Below are 18871 nucleotides of genomic sequence, written 5' to 3'. Positions count from 1 at the left end.
CTAAAAGACACAAACTTTCTTATTTCTATAGACACATAAAAATTTTAGTATGTAATGCATATCACAATAATTGAAGAAATTGTAAGTACTTCTAACGGCTTGTTAATACAAAAGTTCATGCACCTACATAATAATAGTAGTGATGATACATAAAACTTATACAAATAAAAGTTTTTCTGAAAATAAAATAAGGTTTCACCAATAAAAAGTAGTGAAACAAGAGATATAAATGATGGTAGCTATTACAACGTTGCTATGTGGAAATGTTACCACCATCTGTACAATGCCAAAGTGGCAATTTTCCCACAAAGCTATGTTGTAATAGCTACCATCTATCTTGTTTCGCTACTTTTTATTTATTGCTGAAACCCTACTTCATTTTTAACACTTAAACCTGCATATTCCAGAAAACTGGATCTAAACTTGATCAATTCATGTGCCTTACACAAAGCACTGTAACTTTTGAAGTATGGCTTTGGAATTTACATCATTCTACCTGTGATGTAACAAAGATATCTAGGGTTTTATAAACCCTAATGCTCAACAGTGAGGCAAAAACTAATCATGTAAGGAAACATGCAAGCCCTTTAATATCTTTAATAATTTAAAACTTGCTCCTACCAACTCACGACAAGTTCTGTTTGCTTCATCATTAAATTTTCTGTCAGACCATATAATAACTCATGCAATTAAACCCAAAATCTAAATTAAACACATGGCAAGGATTACAAACTTGAAATGATCCGACTTAGAACAGCTGGTTTTGTATCAAACCAATCATTCAGAAGAAATTTTAGGGACAGTATCAGTTCATTGTTGTTATCACTAAAGTGGCCAACCTTGCAGCTTCATAGAGAGAGCACTCGTTTAATCTTACTCTACAAAATAATTAACCCTATCTTACAAAGTTCAGCTAATTATCTTCCAACTCCATCACCAATTACTACCACTAGATCAAAAAATGACATGAAGTTCTTACATCATCAACCAATCACAGACTGTTTTCAATATTCCTTTTCCCCACCCGAATGGAGCTATTTGCCATCAGACATTGTTCGTGCCATTTTATTAGACAGTTTTAAAAATTTATTGCATAATTATTATAATATGCAATTGTACATACTAATTGTACTTGTAATTGCAAATTAGCTTTATGCCCCACCCAAGTGGGCTCTGCTAATCAAATAATGTTATAATAATAATGTACAGGCATGACAGAAGTTTGATCTTAATTTATGGTCATAACCGCACAAATATACTTGATTGAATTTTTACCAAAATTAGTACTGAGATTTGCTTTATTAACTCTTTTAAGTGTGCCAAATTTTAGCTTGATTGAAGTATATGTTTGTGTTATGACGTATTTACATTTTTGTCTTTATTTTTATTGGCCAAATTCCAGCAATATTGGTATGGGTAATTTATTATTAGCAAATTATTTCCCTGATCAATTTTTCTGATCCTGATGCTATTGTTTTCATAAACCAATTTACCAATTGATTGGTGCATCACTAGTCCAGGACACAAACTTTGGCATTATACATAAGTGTCAACTGCACTGCTTTACTGCATGAACAAGAAATAATTGCGGGATATCAATGTAAACGCATTTCATTATAATAACAAAGAGCACTTTTTGAAGCTTTGATATAATATTGATTCTTAAGTTGTTGGTCCTGGGGCTGGATTAAGTTGACTTACATCGAAAAGTCACATCTAAACTCTAGTTAAGTAGCTATGCAGTTACAGTATTGCATGTAGCTATACTGTGTAGTACCACATGCAAAATGCCACACATATATGAAGTTATACTATAACAGTAAGTGGTCTGTACCATATACCTAATGTAGTAAGGAAATGTATCCTGCACTTTAACAGCATGATATTTCATAGACACAGGGGTTAATTGTTACATACTAACTGGGGAGAGGCTTAAGGAAGTCACAATTCTATTTAAAATATGAGACCGCACAATGCCTAGGGATCAATTCATCACTAATGTAGGATTTTTTTTCATTTCAATAGATCTAGAGTTACTATCTAATTAAGCCTTCTAGCAGACAATTGGTGGGATACTACAGTAGTTATGATGATGATAGTACTTCTTATTTAATTAATCTACTCAACTTCCAGACAAAAAATTGTGGCATATACATATATACAATACACTGTATAAAGACAAATCCATAAGTGACAAGCAAGGGTCTTGTGATCATCACCTCAAAAGAAGAAATACCTCCTATACCGTTGTCCTATTGAGTGAGTTATCTAGGTAGTTATTGTGCGTACTGTACCTTCAGTAAACATTATTTTCCATTCAATATTATCTGCTGCAGTTTGCAAATTTATTTCTGTTAGTGCTGATATTAATTGACTCCAACTGGCATCAGGTTTCATTTCAAGCCATGTCTTGAACATTTCACTACACCGATCATCATCACGTTGATGGTTGGTTTTAATCACATCTAGTACAACAGTGTTACTATCCAGCAACTCCACTCCAAGAGTATACCAATTGTTAGCTACTCCAGCTTCGTTCCTTATTATATTATTCAGGTTTTTTAGATTAAGATCTAAAGACAGAGATAATTGCATCAGTGTATGTAATAATTTGTACCATGGCATCAGAACACATAATGGCAGTGCATCATGTGGGGAACAAGCTGGTCCAGTACATCAATATGTTATTAACAGGAAGTACAATGATACTCATTAAGGCTAGGCGATACTGTGTACATATCAATATTACTGTGTTACTGTTGCATACACGAAACTATCATTTACGATATCAATAAATTTTACTAAGATATTCATGGTAAAAATAATCAAGCTTAATGGTTTACACAGTACAAACACATTATTAATAATAATCATAATCATCACCATTGTTACAGAAAGCTATGTCCATTTATGCAAACGTGTACCTAAATCTCATTATTAGATATTGCTGATGTACTTAGGTAATACACTAAAAATGCATGCACTAGGCTGTTAACAATATTACAGATAATGAAGATGATTCTGTTGAGTTACAGAGTTAATTTTTAAAAACTATGGTGAATGGTGAGCACAAAGAACTCAGTACAGGATGTGGTTAGAAACTCGTGAAAACAATTTAGGTTAGTAAGACAATACTATCAGTATTATTGTACAAATGGCAAGCCAAAGTGGAAGAATACAGTGTAATCATTTAGGACTACAGGTCTAACTAACACACCCTCTGCATGCGAGACCATGAAGAATATAACTTGATAAGTAAAGACATGTAGGTCCCTAGTTTGATAACACTAACTCGATTTTAGTGAGTATACATTATGTTATAGTTATATCATAGCAGAAGTTTGTCATGGACTCGTGTCAATAACTAAGATATTCTACAGCTGGCATACGTATATCCAAGTAAAGTACTATTGGTGCTTTGATGCATATGGCTTCAAATACGGCTAAGGATGACTTAATATTTACAACTATTGTGATATAACCAAGTAGAAGACTGTGGGAATTTTATATTCGGCTTGCATAAACATCTTATGCCAACACTGCATTCTGATTACAAACATTTCAAATTTGGTGTTTAACACCTTACTGGACAATATGGCAGTTATTGCCCAAGCTCTACCCAAGTTCTTGGACATTCAGTACCATTTACAGTGTGCGATCAGAACCAAGTAGTGCACTCTTAAGGAGTCCATCTAGTCTGTGGGATACTGGGATCTCTGTTAAATAAGATAACAAATTAGTTGTATAAGTACCAATTGACCCTAAAACAACTGGAATGACCTTCAATCTAATGTTCCAAAGTTTCTGTAGCTCAATTCTTAAATCCTGATATTTTGAGACTTTTTCTTTCTCCTTCTCAATAATGTTTATTATATCTGAGGGGATAGCAACGCCAATTAAAAATCCACATCTCTTCTTATAATCTAGAACAATAATGTCTGGTCTTCAAGTTGAAATTATATGATCTATTCTCATTTCAAAATCCCAAAGGATTTTATCATCTTTTGATTCAATGACAAGTTGAGGTACATACAGCCAAGGTTTTTTGCAAGTTTGAAAACCATAGTGACTACAAATCACTCTATGAAGCAATGGAGCTACTGAATTATGTCTTTGTACATACTGTGTTCCAATCAAATAGGGGCAAGCACTCGGCAAGGGAAAAATTGTTTCATAAACGCTATTACCTAGGACACACAGGCATCCGAAGTATTAAGCCCTAGCGCGCAATACTTGATCTTGCGCTGCCACAAGAAGGGCCTCAGTCTCAATCTTTACCTTTGTATAATAATTATAGTGCAGAGCCACTTGTAAGCACAATGAACAGTTGTTATGGCTTCAAGTTGAGTAGGAAACTGACCATGTAATGGTTTATTCTTCCAAGTAAGTAAATTACTTTGTACTATTTGAGATTTGTAGTCAGTCAAGGAGACAGAAGGTTTGGAAAACAATCCAAACATTTGGACTGCTTCCAACAGAGGTTCCTGTTGCAGATTAGCCCAAATATAATAGGACAGAGAAACTGCTCAATCTTAATTGTGTTCTTCACACTTTTAAGACCTCTACCACCAACTTTCCTAGGTAGATACAGCCGAGTTACATCAGAACAGGGGTGCAACCCCTTATGAATAATAAGTTTATGTACTCTCCTATCAATTAAGTCCAATTCACTGTCTTTCCATGACACAACACCACCAGTGTAACTGATTACAGGTAAAGCATAAGGTTATTATTATTATTATTATTATTACTAGGACCGCATCACATACAACCAAGTACATGTCCCAACATGACAACCTAACACCAGGGCAAGGCATATACATGTACAGTGTGCAGCTACCACCATACTGTTCAAAAGAATAAAACATATGTGACAATACCTAGCATGAACTGACTGCTATTAAGGTAAGTGACTGCTCTATTAGAGTATATCAATCTGTGCAAGTTTGCAAGCTGGACACACAGAGCTTAGCTTTTGTAAACAGTATATTTTAGGATGGAGCTAGACTGTTTCTAACAAATAAGTGGTGTTCTATTACAGTTAGCTAAGTGACTGTTCTATTAGAGTACCTCGATTGTACACTATACAATACAATTAGCTAACAGAATTACTTTCACCCTTCTTACAACATTCTCTTGCAAGCGCCCTCTCTCTAATGCCTGACAAGCAGGTGAAACACTGGCGGTGTTAAGCCACCTTGGTCACCTACACAGTTGCAATGGCTCTGAAGCACGCATCAGTGAAACAATTAACTTAATACTAACATTTTCACATCTACTTTCATGAATGATATGGTTTGCCGCTTCGTCACATTGTTTCTAGATTAACACCTGATCTTAAAATGCACTGGAATGCAAAATCACATGCTAATCTGCTTTGATTGGCATTAAATAGAATTGTCATACTGCTTCACTCACTGGCACGAAAACTCCCGACCATTATATGTTTGTGCCTTTGTTCACCAGCGATTCAAACCCCAATTAGTGTAAGTTCATAACAGGGGCGGATCTAGGGGTGGGCTTTGGGAGCTGAAGCCCACCCCCCCTTCACTTTTAGGCTATACTTGATCAATATGTTGAGGATTATAATGAAATTTTGTCTTAGCATAATTATATGATCACTAATAAATTTAATACTATTAAACCCACCTTATAAACATCTTTCCAAGGAAATCCATCTTATAAGCATTATTAGTGGATTTATGCTAAAGGTTATGCAACAAGGACCCGGATCAGCATTGGAGGTGTACAAGATCGAGATACTCTAATAGAACAGTCACCTAACTACTCTAATAGAACATTTAGTGTAAGCATAATAGTTGGTTCTGTTATGGAATTTTCCAAATCTGCCTGCACCTATATACATACAATGAAGTGTATTGGTCTGTTTAAAAGGCTTGTTCATCTACTTGTGTAGTTATTACTGGCACCGGTGAGCTTAATTCAGGTACACAATTTCCATTGAAAATGCTCTCAGATTCAATATCGTATCATTCAAATTTCAAAATTTTCTGGTTTCAACATTATCATGCATGCAATTGTGAGAGGGTGCATCATGTGCTTGGTTGTCTGAACCTACCCAAACCTTTACATTAGTAAATGCTGCAGAGAACCATACATATATATATCTAAAGGTAGTATATAAAATATCTACAGGCAGAAATATGCATTTTATGTGAAAATGTCTTCAAATTGCAGTATTTTAGCATCTATATTTCAAACGTTTTCTGGGGGGGCATGCCCCCAGACCCCCCTAGTTCCAGCATGCTTTGCATGCTGGGATTCACACACCTCCACCCAAGAGATTAGTACCTTGAGTTAGCCCTCCCTTTTATAAATCCTATATCCTCCCCTGCATAGGCCTTTTTTTCTCAAACATTATTTATTTATGATGTAATTTTGACCACATTTCTTATTAGTACTTGGTTGTATAATTATTAACACTTTACAGTGACTAGCACTGAAGGTCTGACAGCAACTTGTGCTGCAGCCTTATGCCAGAATATTAGGAGCAGGCCTAACAGCAGGTAGCATGGTAATTGATCAAGGCCGTAGGACTATACAACCACTATGTATAGCAAAGTTTGATATTCTCTCTCCCCCATTATACGCTCTTGGCGCAAGGTAACCCTCAGGAGTAGTGCAGGGCCGCACCAGTGTGCATGTAGCTACCGAAAGAGCTCCAGCACTAACAGTTTGATGAGATTTTAAAATTTGTGTCACTGAAAAAATCCAAAAACTCCCCTGGATATTCCCTTGCACAGCTACTGAGTTGATGGTTTAATATGCTGGTTCATTTAGTATGTTCTGTAGACTACACAAACTTTAGTAGTTGCAGTGAGATTGAATGACTTATCAACAAACTTCAGTACTACACAACTACATATCACTGGATTAATTACATCCAGTCCCTTTTCAAGCACAAGCAAGACTAGCCTGATTTGCATGTTGGATTGGTGATGGAACAACTCTTTGATGTGGCACTGTTTGAACTGTTTTGTTTGAGCCAACGATCATTTTTCCTTCTAACCTGAAGTGTTTAAGCTGTGGTACTGTGGTGTTGATTGATTCTTTAACAGTAGCAGTTAAGGCAAGTTCTTGATAATTTAGTCAGTTGTTGGCTGTTTTTGTTTGTTGTCAGTAGGCGTAAGTGTGGCGACATTGATAGTGATGGCTGGACTTATGATGGGTATGGAAGAAACGTGAAGTGTTGATAAGCTAGATGGCGTGAATTGGATGACTTGGAAGTTCCAGGTATGCCACATATTGCTAGCTAAGGGACTTTGGGGTTATGTTGATGGATCCAAGATATCAGCAGAAAACGCAAATACAGAAACATGTGCTGAGTTTGATAAAAGTCACAAAGAGCATTTTCAACAATAGTGCTAACAGTGAGTACTTCGCAGTTGTATCTAATCACTTCCCATGAAAAATCGAAGAATACATGGGATGCCCTGTGTAGCCACTTTGAAAGAGACATGTTAGTGAAGTTGTTTCTTACGAAACAATATTTTAGAACAAAGATGAAAGAGGGAACATCAGTTGAGGCACATTAGAAGGAAATCACTGATAAGCTTGCATTGATTGGCTCTCCAATTGCTGAGGAAGATCAGGTAGTGATGTTGTTGGGAAGCTTGCCACACAGCTATTCCACTTTGTTTACCACTTTAGAAGCCCATGCAAATGATGACTTGAAGCTGTCACAAGTTCAACAAGTATTTATTCAGGAGGAAATAAAAATTTCTGGTAGACTTAAGCAAGATGCTGATACAACTAGAGACTTGAGCTCTGTAACAATAGTAGGAGCACAAAGAAACAGGCCATGAAAGCCACAATGTTATTCTTGTGGCCAGCTTTCCGTCGAGATTGCTTCAAAAGAATTAATAGAAGAAAACAGACCGCAATCAAGCCACGACATATAGGATATAACACCACTAAGGAAAGCATTCCTGACCCTGTGGTTCATAATAGAGATCGCCTATGTTTTTTTGCTAAAATCCTGATAGAACACACACCTAAACACCACCTTAGGAAGCTCCCCCAACCACAAAAGAAGACTTAGAAGTTAATCTGGAAGAAGTATAGGTCCCCTGGAATATATGAAGTCAAAAGGAACCAATAAAAGTATTTTTTTAAATACCTGAAATATGCCATTTTGTTCATCTTCTTACTGTTATTATTATTAATTTTTTCTTTCACTGGGCTGGAGTAAAATGTGAGTACTTTTTGGGGATAAAAACTGCATAACTTTCCTTCGTATGTCTTTCTTCACATCCATGACCTATTTTGAAATGCATATTACAATAATAACACCCATTCTCAAGCAAATTTGCTTCTCTTGTAGGTTCACTTAGCCATTGATCTTCTAATGTAGTCTCTGCAAAGGTAACAATCACGCTAATATGTGTTAATAAATATCCAATCCATTCATGTTAACACATTCATTTGGAAACCCTATACCATTACCTATGTTTAACCACAGTATGTTAAGTTCATACCAGAGCAACAACAGTGTTGTTGTGTACCACTGGGTACTTGACTTATTGTGATCACATAACTGCACAAGTGTGCATGTGTATATGATTAATCAGAAGCCATACCATTGCTTACCACAGCATGCTATACACTCCCTATAGTTGAATATGTCAAAGCTCTATAGTACAAAGTACATTCAATAGTAAGGAAACAATACACTGGTGTTTGCTAACTCTGATAATATTAGCTGCATGACTACTTAACAGCTACTGTAGTGTATATGAACTTGATATACATGTTTAGTACTGTGTAATACCTATATCAAGCACCACCAGCACCTCTTATTATCATGTTAGCTATGCATAAATGGATTTATAAAAAGTAACAAACTAGTGTAAAAATAATTTAAAAAATTAAAACATTGGAATGGATATCACTGAAAAAAGTAAAGAAGCAAGAGTCGAACAAGCCAGAATGTTAAACACACAGAGATCTCTATGTAGACTCAAATAAACATTTATATAGAAGCATTCTCAGTACTTATCTGCCCCTGATTTATGGAGAAACTACTGTTTTTTTCCTTAGTTTCTACTATATCCATTGAGTCCAAATAAAGATCTCTGTGTGTTTAACATACTGGCTTGTTTGACTCTTCTTTCTTTACTTTTTTCAGCAATCTCTATTCTAATGTTTTAATTTTTTTACACTAGTCAAATAATGTGGACATCAATGGGACCATCCTCCTGATAGATGTACAAGTGGCTAATGGATTCATGAGCATGAAGTCACATGACATGGGAGAAAACATTTTAACTGGCTACAAAGAGTTTGAGAAGGCAGAAAAGGTCAGTGTTGGTGATGGCCAAACATTGGATGCTGTGGGAGTTGGAGATGTGCATGTGGACATGCAGTTTAAGGTCAAAACAGGGTGTCATTTATCAAGTGCTCTTTGTACCTAAGCTGGCTTGTAATCTCTAATTTCTCAGTCAGCAAGAGGTAATCATGTTAAATTTGTTTGGTCATGGTGCCAATGCTGATGGGAAACTGTGTAGTACAGGCACATTAACAGATAAGTTATATAGACTTGATCTGAACAGCATGCTGCCTTAATATCAGAAGGTACTGATATAGGCCTTTGGCATCAGTGGCTGGGATATCTGTGTGAGCAGCAGATGAGGCACATTATGAAAGAGGGACTGGCTGTTTCAAAAGGTATCAAGTTTGGAGGATGCATTGAAAGCAAGATGCACAGAAAACCATTTTAATCAGTGGGAGAGTGCGTACATTGAGGAAATTACAGTTAGTGCACAGTGATGGTCCATGCAGTAGACTCACTCAGTGGTCATTTTTGTGACATTTATTGATCACTAGCATGGTATACTTTCTAAAACATAGATCAGAGGTTCTTGCTAAATTTATAGAATTTGAGACTATTACCACAAACTACTGAGGGTATAGGATTGGTAGGCTTAGAACAGACAATGGTGGAGAGTACACTTCAAGCAATTAAATTTGAAAAGTATTTAAAATCCAAGGGTATTTGCCATGTGTTGATGGTCCCAAACACACCAGAATAGAATGGAATAGTTGAAATGCTCAACTGTACATCAGCGTGATTGATTATATCCCCTGCAAAATTAAAACAGTAATTACTGTGGAGAAGTAGTAGCAACTGCTTCATATGCGAGGAAATGTATAGAGTGACAACAGCAACTGGTACAACCCTTTATGAGAGGTGGTATGACCAGATGTGTCTAATTTGAAAGTCTTTGGTTACAATGCATATGCACACATCCCAGATGCTGTAAAACAAAAGTCAGACATGAGAGCTAACAAAATACAGTTTTATGGGTATAGCATTCATCAGGCTGTTGAATGAGGCCAGTAAAAAAGTTGTAATAAAACGTGATGTTACACTCAATGCTTCTGTTCAGGACAGCACTGTCATTTTAGAAGCAGCCACAAGTGAGCCAGTCAGAACCAATGAAACTGAAGTACACTCATGTCCTAAACAACAGATAAGGCCCCCAATCAGGTATGGCATAGATGAATATGCTGATACTGTGTCACATGCTACCAACATTTGCGACACAATTGAGCCGTCTACAATGCAGGAAGCCTTACTAAGTGATAATGCTGTATACTGGAAACAAGCTGCAGATTTGGAATATGAGTATTTGTTGTGCAATAAAGCATGGGAGCTTGTTGAGCTTCCAGTTAGCCATACTACTATTGGGTGCAAATTGGTGTTAGGGTAAAATACAGGAGTACTGGTGAAATAGAGTGCTGCAATTGCAAAGGGGTTTGCACGTAAGCGTGGAATAGATTATGATGAAACCTTTTCACCAATAGTGTGACGTGGTTTTCATCAATCAGAACACTGCTTGCATTTGCAGTCCAAAATAATGTTATGATTATTCACCAAATGAATGTGGTGATGGCATTCTTGAATGGAGACCAAGGAGAGGAAATTTACATGCAACAACCAGAACGTTATGTTTAGGTTGAAAATGAGCACCTAGTTTGCAAGCTAAGGAAGTCTCTTTGTGGGCTTAAGCAGTCTCCAAGGTGTTGGAATAAGGTGTTAAGTGATTACTTAAAGTCGATAAGTTTTGATCAGAGTGCAGCAGACCCATGTGCGTATGTTAAGAATGCTCCAAGCAATTTAGTTGTGATTGCTGTGTATGTGGATGATTTGATTTTTGTTGCTAGACTTGACAAATGTTAAGGAGTGTTTGTCGAGGCAATTTAAAATGAAGGATACGGGAAGACTGCTACACTGCCTTGGCATCACTATTGAACAAAATGAAACTGAGCATTATGATTTTTAAAATAGATCAGGAGCAGTACATCTTAAACATGCTGGTGACAGAAGCTAAGACTGTAGCTACTCCTTTGAGCCTTAGTGTGAAGCGGCGGAAGCAGATCTAGCTGGTCAATTGTTGGTAGCCTGTAGGCCTGCCTCAAATATGCCAGCATAATAAAAAGCATAATAGGCTGGAGTGCTATGGCCAGTATATTAGGTGGATATTTCAAACTATGGAGCTTAATTCCATGAAAATAGATCGATACTCCCTAATAGAGCAGTCAGTGTAAACTGAACACTCAAATGCATAGCTTCTTAGAACAATACTCTCTAATAGAACAGTCGTTTTGTAGTGAAATACTCTAATTGAGCATTCATTGATTAAAATGTTCCAAGATAATTGTAAGGAATGTTTCTAACCTAGGAGCATAATGCAAACATAATGGGAACACTGAAAGAGCATAATAAGTAAAAAAAATTTGGAAAATTTAGAGTATATTTGACTCAAGCCTATAATTTTGGGAAATTCCTGAAAGAAGTTTGGACAAAATTTTGAGCATATTTGACTCAGGCCTATAGTAGCCTGTTGTATGCTGCTATTGCAACATGTCCAGATATTGCTCAAGCAGTAGGGATAGTATCAAATTGAATATAACTCTAGATCCACTGAGGCACATCTGACAGTTGCCAAACTAATTTTATGGTATCTGAAAGGAATGGCTGGTCTAGGAGTTAAGCACAGTGGATCAAGTGATGGAGTGTTAGTAGGGTACTCAGATGCTGACTATGCTGGAGATTGTGATGATCAGCACTCCACCACTGGCAATCTATTCCTGATGGCTAAGGTCCTATCAGTTGGATGAGTAAGTAGCAACCTGTCATTGCACTTTCATCCTCAGAGGCAGAGTATGTGGCAGTCAGTGCAGCTACACAAGAAGCAGTCTGGCTTAGTGGGCTTCTTGCAGATTTGAAAGCACTCCCAGAAGATCCAACACTAATAATGGAAGATTACTAGGGTGCAATGGCACTTGCCAAGGACCCTATTGCTCATGCTAAGACCAAACGCATTGACATAATATCCATGAAATCATTCAAGATAGATAGATTGCACTCTATTTCTGTCCAACAAATGAGATGATACCAGATCTACTTACAAAAGGACTATATACCAAAAGGAAGAATTGAGTCATTACGTGCAGCTATGGGAATCAAATTCTGGCTAAACTGCTAAATTAAGTGGGAGTGTTCTAATAAGTAATTTAGCTGTTCATTTCATCTATTAATCAATAAGTAACTTTGCAATATACTCACATGCATACATGTGTAATGCATGCGCCTTTATGGTAAACATTAATTAGAAATATGATTGTGCTGCTGTACTAGTGTGTAAATTGTCGTGTTGATCGTTTTGAATCAGTAGTCTATAAACAGCTGTTGCAGTGATCTGCTAACAACAGTTACAACATGATAAAGTCTATACGAATATAGTTTCTGGTCCACTAAACAGGTAAGTTTTATATACAAAACTAACAATCAGTCAGTGAGCATGGTTAAAAGTAAGCTTATAAACAGCAAAATACCTTTGCTATAAATGGGTGTGGTTAGCACAGTTTATTAAAGTATTATTTGTATGCTGATGACTCTATTGGTGGTGGTAAGATCTGTAAGCTTAAGCAATGGTAGGACTTGTTGCTGACTCTATGTCTCCATTATGGTTACTTCCCTAATGCTACCAAGACTGCATTGGTTGTTTAGGAGAATGCTGAGGCTGTTGAAAAATGGAGATTGCAATATACAGATTACTATGACTGGCCACATATACTTGGGAGGTGCATTTTGGTTCTGTGTTCTATAAGCAATCTTTTCTTGAACAAAAAGTGGATGAATGACTTAATTACCTAAGCCTGATTACTCAGTTACAGATACATGCATGTTACACTGCTGCTATTACTGTCATTGTCTGTCTTTTCGTTGGAGCTTTTTTCCATGTTTGCTCTAGCTTGTTCTCTAGCTCATTTCCAAAACTTTATTACCTCAGTTTTTCTACCTATAGCTAGTTTGCTGGAACATGCAATGCTCAGCACTCTCGAGTTTTCTTTGTCTGCAGTCTCATGCTTGGGTGGTCTTGTTACTAGTTCAGCAACATTCCTCTTCTGTGGATATCAATTATTGTCTTGTTAATCTCAGACTCATTCACTCGGTGATTGTCTGGATGTGCAGTCTCACTTTCACTGTAGATTATATTCTCAACACCACCAGGAGTGCCAGCAACTTACTACTTCTCTTCTGAATGAGATCCCCATTCTTCAGTGCAGCTGGCTAATGATAAGGAGGCTTCCAATTGACTTATCTGCCTTCATCTCTAATGTCAAAAATTTTGCTCTACAAACCATGATGCTATTTCTCTACTTTCAGAACTGCTAATTCTGATTCTGGTGCACAACTTGATATTGCTGCTAATGACTTGATATTACTGCTAATGGCTTTTGGGGGGGGGGGGTGAGGTCTTTTTTACAAGTGCTTATTCAAACCAACCTATCCAGTCCATTTACTGTCAACATAAAAGAGAGAAGAGAAGGGAATATGGACAGAAGATTGGAGACATTAACCATTCTCATTTCACACCTCTGAATTTTACTACCACAGAAGGTATGGGAGATTTGACCACCCAATTGTACAAGAGGTTTGTCAATCTACTGAGTGACAAGCATGGTCTTCTTTCCAGTGTGGTGATGGGATGGATTAGTTGTAAGTTGACTTTTTATGTTGTGTTGTGCAATAATGTGTATATGTAGTGCCTGCTCCAGCTTTCACTGCCCAGTTGCTCAGGCTCCCATTACTATGCAGGTCACAGAAACCTACATTTAGGGTTTTTAAAAAAATAATTAGGCTAGTTTTTTTTGCGTGAATTGCAAATGACGGCTTTTTATTTTGATTAATTAGGGATTGTCTGATGTGATTCAGAAAAATCTAAAAACAAAAATGGCTGTAGCTTCATGCATACCTACAGTGCAAGCATCAGCACACTTTGCTGATAAGTTAGCATGGAACAATTGGAGAAATGGAAAATGGAAATAAAAAACAGATAAATGGTTAATTGTCATAATAGCGGACACCTCTCAAATAACACCTCGTTACAAAGACCACATTAGTTAGGTATACTTAAGATCTAATTAATAATACCACTCCATAATAACCTTTTTACAAAGACCACCCCTTTAACATTGTTATAATTGTGAAGTACAAAACAATGTATTTTCATGACTCATAAAAAGGTGAATACCATCTCAAGTCCACACCCTCAAGTCATCAGGCTATCTGTACCATAATAATTATATCAGTTAGTTTTAGGCATAGGCTTGTGGGAATTATGCTCAAAATTTTCATCATTATTCTATTCCGAATTTCTTTTAAAAACTTATCATTATGCCTTTTATTATTCCCAAAAATACTCATTATTCCCAAAATTATTCCTACTTTTTATAACTTGTTCTTCTCTTTAGTAAGTAAATTGTACAGCAAGACTTTAAAGTACTAAATCTAGCTGTGTCAATTCGTCAGAAAAGCCTTTTTGCTAGTAAGATGCTCAGTTACTAGTATAATGAGTAACAAAATATTCCACGCCGATTGTTCTATTAGAGTAAGTGACTGCTCTATTAGAGTATCTCGGTTTTAATTTATTTTTATGCCAATTATGCTCTAAAAATGCATCAAAATGCTGGAATAATGCTCAATTCTTTTACCCCATCATTATTCCCGAAATTATTCGGGCATAATTCCCGCATCCCTAGTTAGTTTGCACCAGGATGTATCATGCCAAAAGAGACTTGTCTAGACTTGAGCCAATTATGCTTTGAAAATCGCCTATTATGCTTTTAAGCAGTGCTCAAAAATCCAGCATATTATGCTCAAAATTATGCTCTCAAAATCACGATTATGCTTGAGAGCTGACTGTTTTATTAGAGTATATCTGCATTTCTTGACTGCTGTATTAGAGTAAGTGACTGCTGTATTAGAGTATCTCAATCTTATTTCCATAAAGTGTGAAGAATCAGTCAAGAAACAGTAAAAACAATAACGCTGCAAGGTTTTTGATATGAAATGGAGTAATAATGTGCTGTGTTCGTGTTGTGCAGTATTTTTGGTGCACACATTGCGCGCTTTAATTAAAATTCTTGAAAATCGTCCTATTATGCTGGCATAAATACTTGATATTTTTGCTAGCCTATTATGCTCGAAATTATGCCAGCATAATTGGTGCTTGTATATGCAAGTGAAGTTTTATGCATTATTATAATAATAACGTATACTGTATCAAAGTAATATGCAATCTCATAAGGGGATGACCTTCAGTGCCCAGCTTTTATGATAGTCATGAAATATATATTCAGTGTAAAGGTGTGGTCTCGGTAAAATATATGACCATGAAGTGCCCTATTAATGAGGTGTTTAAAAATGCCTGAAGTCTAATAGTGGTATAGCCCTTATACAGAGGTTTAAGAGGTGAGCGTTTTACTTTCACCTATACATGTATGTGACAATTTGACTATATTTTCTGTTTCCACTTTCCATTTCCACTGTTTCCTATTGCCCCAGCATTACCATGGCTGGCATGCATAGCTATGAGTGTTGAAACGAGGTTTTGTCAACCAACTACTTTTGTGAGCTATGCCCATTTGTTAAGGATGTCTGTTGGCATGGAGCACTGCCAGTTCACAAAAAAATTATTTACATATACTGTATTTGATCAGTTAATAGCCACGGCTACTATAACTTTAAGTAAGGAAATCCCTGCTGGTACTATGCAAAGGCGGTTACAATCCAAGGGCGATTTCTATGGACTTGTGTTGCAGCAGTCTGCAGTGTTTTAATAGATTCACAAGTGAGTGATCTTTGTTTAATCATTCTTCAATAATATCATTCATTGTAACTAAGCCTGAGCCTATTATGCTTTTGAAATTTCCTATTATGCTTTTGAGCAATGTTCCAAAATTTCCCCTATTATACTCCAATTATGCCCAGTTGTGTCCCATTATGCTCCAAATATTCTCATATAAAACTGTGTTTTGACTGCTCTATTAGAGTTCCTAATACATCTGTGAACATTTTATTAGGAAATTTCAACATGCAGTGACTGTAGTAGAGTATATCGATCTTTAACTAATCTTTTCTTCTCAATGTAGCTGTAAATCTGATTTCTAAAGTGTTTGCATACTATCCCATTCTGCATCATGCAAATTAGGCAGAGTTTCAGCTTCTCTGATATCCAATGCACAAAAATTGTGCCTATATTATGCCGGCATTATGCTCAGTGCTTTTGGCTACCTATTATACCCCTAATCACATAGTGATTTAATTTGCCATACATTAGTCTCAATAGTAGGAGTGCAATTAATCCCAAATCGCATGGCCTTGTTTCTGTAATTGCACTGTAAAGTAGCCAATAAAATAGCAGAATAACAGAAGCCTTTTAAGTGCAACAAGAAAGTGATATAATGAATAGCCAATCAAATGAGCTGACAATAGAAGCCTTTTAAGTGCAACATATGTAGACATTTTGAGTAGCCAATCAGAATTGCTGACACATGAAGCCTTTTTAAAAAGTGCAACAACAAATGATGTAATACAAAAGAAGGATGATGCAATCACCTGGTAGAAGTTAATGGCCACATAGAACTGGATAGATGTGTACTACAAACCATGAAGGGTGGTCACTATGTGATTAGTAGGCAATCACACGCATTTTCGTGCAATTATGGAATAATTGTACTCGTAACAGCCAAAATTGCACTCAAATGTGTGTGATTACCTATACAAATTATGCTGGTATAATCAGTGCAGGCCTCACTATTTCCTGACTTAAAACCATTTATTTGCCTGGTTTCTGTTTCAAAGTTGTATCAACACTTGCATCAGTATAATTATTCAGATACAAGCCGTGGTTCTTATCCGAGGGCGACTGTTATGACTATAATTCTAGGCTGTGAAATGGCTACCATCTGGGGGTGGCTATTAACCAGTTAAATATGGTATTAATAAAACACCAATATCATTACCTGTACAAAAATTTCAATAGCAGCTTGTGGTATATTTTTGATATACTACAGCAAACCAGCTAGCAAATATATAGTATCTCACTTGTGCATTTGAATGATTTGATATTATGCATCTGATTTGCTAAATTTTTTTAATATTGTCTAGTTGTTTTACCAGGTAGGCATATCTGACTTGACAAATACTGCTACCATAGTAACCAATACTTGATACTTAGCAACAACATTGTTAACTATTGCTAGACAAACACTACTAATTTTAAGAATACTTTAGACATAATAGCAACCGCTGCTAAGCAACCACAAAAAGCTTGTAGTTATTAATTTTTTTCACTAGCAAGAGTTGCTATGAATTGTTGGAACAAGATTGCAGGCTGCAACACATGTGAACACATGTGCATATTCCTTAAACATGCTAATCACAGGAATTACTTACCAGCATTAGTAATGGTGCAAAAACATTAGAAATCGCTGTTACTGCTTCCAGGTGGGAGAAGAGATGTTGTAATAACATATTATACTTCAGATATCATGGTATTCAAAATATATAGCAAAAGATATACATATTTAGGAAAGGGTGCTATGGTACGAGGCTTTGCCTAGCACTATGATCTAAGTTTGTATATCTTTTGGTATTATATTTCGAATACCATGATATCTAAAAGAAGAACATTATTTTTATAGCTATAACACGGTTACGAGGGATATGACAAAAATATACACACAAGGGCACCACAGGGCCTGAGTGCATATATTTTTGTCATATACTGAGTAATTGTGTTATAATGTACACCCCAGTAGATGATATGATTATAAATAGCAATTTAAAGTGAAACAGCACCTGTTGAAGATCGAAATCAGTAAAAATCCTTGATGGATCAGACACTTTAGACTCTTTAGCGGTGCCACGCCCATCTACTCATGATTAGTGAAGGAAACAAGAGTTAGTGAAGGAGACAAGAGTTCATTGAACATCCTTCTCCTTGCTCAGGTGAATAATTCTTGTTTGATTAGGTGCTTGTTATTAGAGACTTGTTTACTGTTTAGATAAGGATTTCGCAGAATGTGTGAAGTTACACCATATATGGTAAGCGTAGCCACAAAGCATGGCTTATCACTTATATACCACAGTTTGCCGTAGTATATCAGTTATATACCACAGCGTGGTGCTATTGATCTCAACCATAGGTGTGGTATATATATATATATGCATATGTGTAATGTAGCATCACTGCTACCTGATATTAGCTATACAGTATCTCTCTTAAAAGAGAAAGTCAGTATAAACTATAAAGTTCCTGGCACTGTCCTCAGATAAAACCAGACGACATGTAGTTTCAGTGGTCAGTGATTGTTAAAGCATTACAAAAGTAACAAGTTATGTAATAATATTCCTTTTGAAAAGTAACAAAGTACAAGAACACGTTACATTCAAAGTATTTGTAATTGATGTTACCTTTTAAAAAGTATCACATTACTAAAATGACAAGTTCCTGTAATTATTACTTTACGTAGTAACAGAGTACTCTAATTTGTC

The 18871-nt window shown here is 36.2% G+C and overlaps 1 protein-coding gene and 1 long non-coding RNA gene across 7 annotated transcripts in view; one reads left to right on the top strand and one right to left on the bottom strand.

The window, feature by feature from the left end:
* The window catches only part of LOC136253185 (kelch-like protein 3), a 44763-nt gene extending 42194 nt beyond the window's left edge, over positions 1-2569 (bottom strand). The window contains exon 1 of the mRNA XM_066045812.1: positions 2295-2569. The gene's annotated coding sequence lies outside the window, so the exon portion shown is untranslated. The remainder of the gene's footprint in view (positions 1-2294) is intronic.
* The window catches only part of LOC136253186 (uncharacterized), a 51788-nt gene that overhangs the window by 1862 nt on the left and 31055 nt on the right, over positions 1-18871 (top strand). The gene's annotated exons all lie outside the window — the stretch shown is intronic.

The sequence above is a fragment of the Dysidea avara genome, chromosome 4 (genome assembly GCF_963678975.1).
Source record: "Dysidea avara chromosome 4, odDysAvar1.4, whole genome shotgun sequence".
Lineage (NCBI taxonomy): Eukaryota > Metazoa > Porifera > Demospongiae > Dictyoceratida > Dysideidae > Dysidea > Dysidea avara.
The sequence above is the reverse complement of the archived record's forward strand: the minus strand, read 5'-3'. Positions and strand labels throughout refer to the sequence as shown.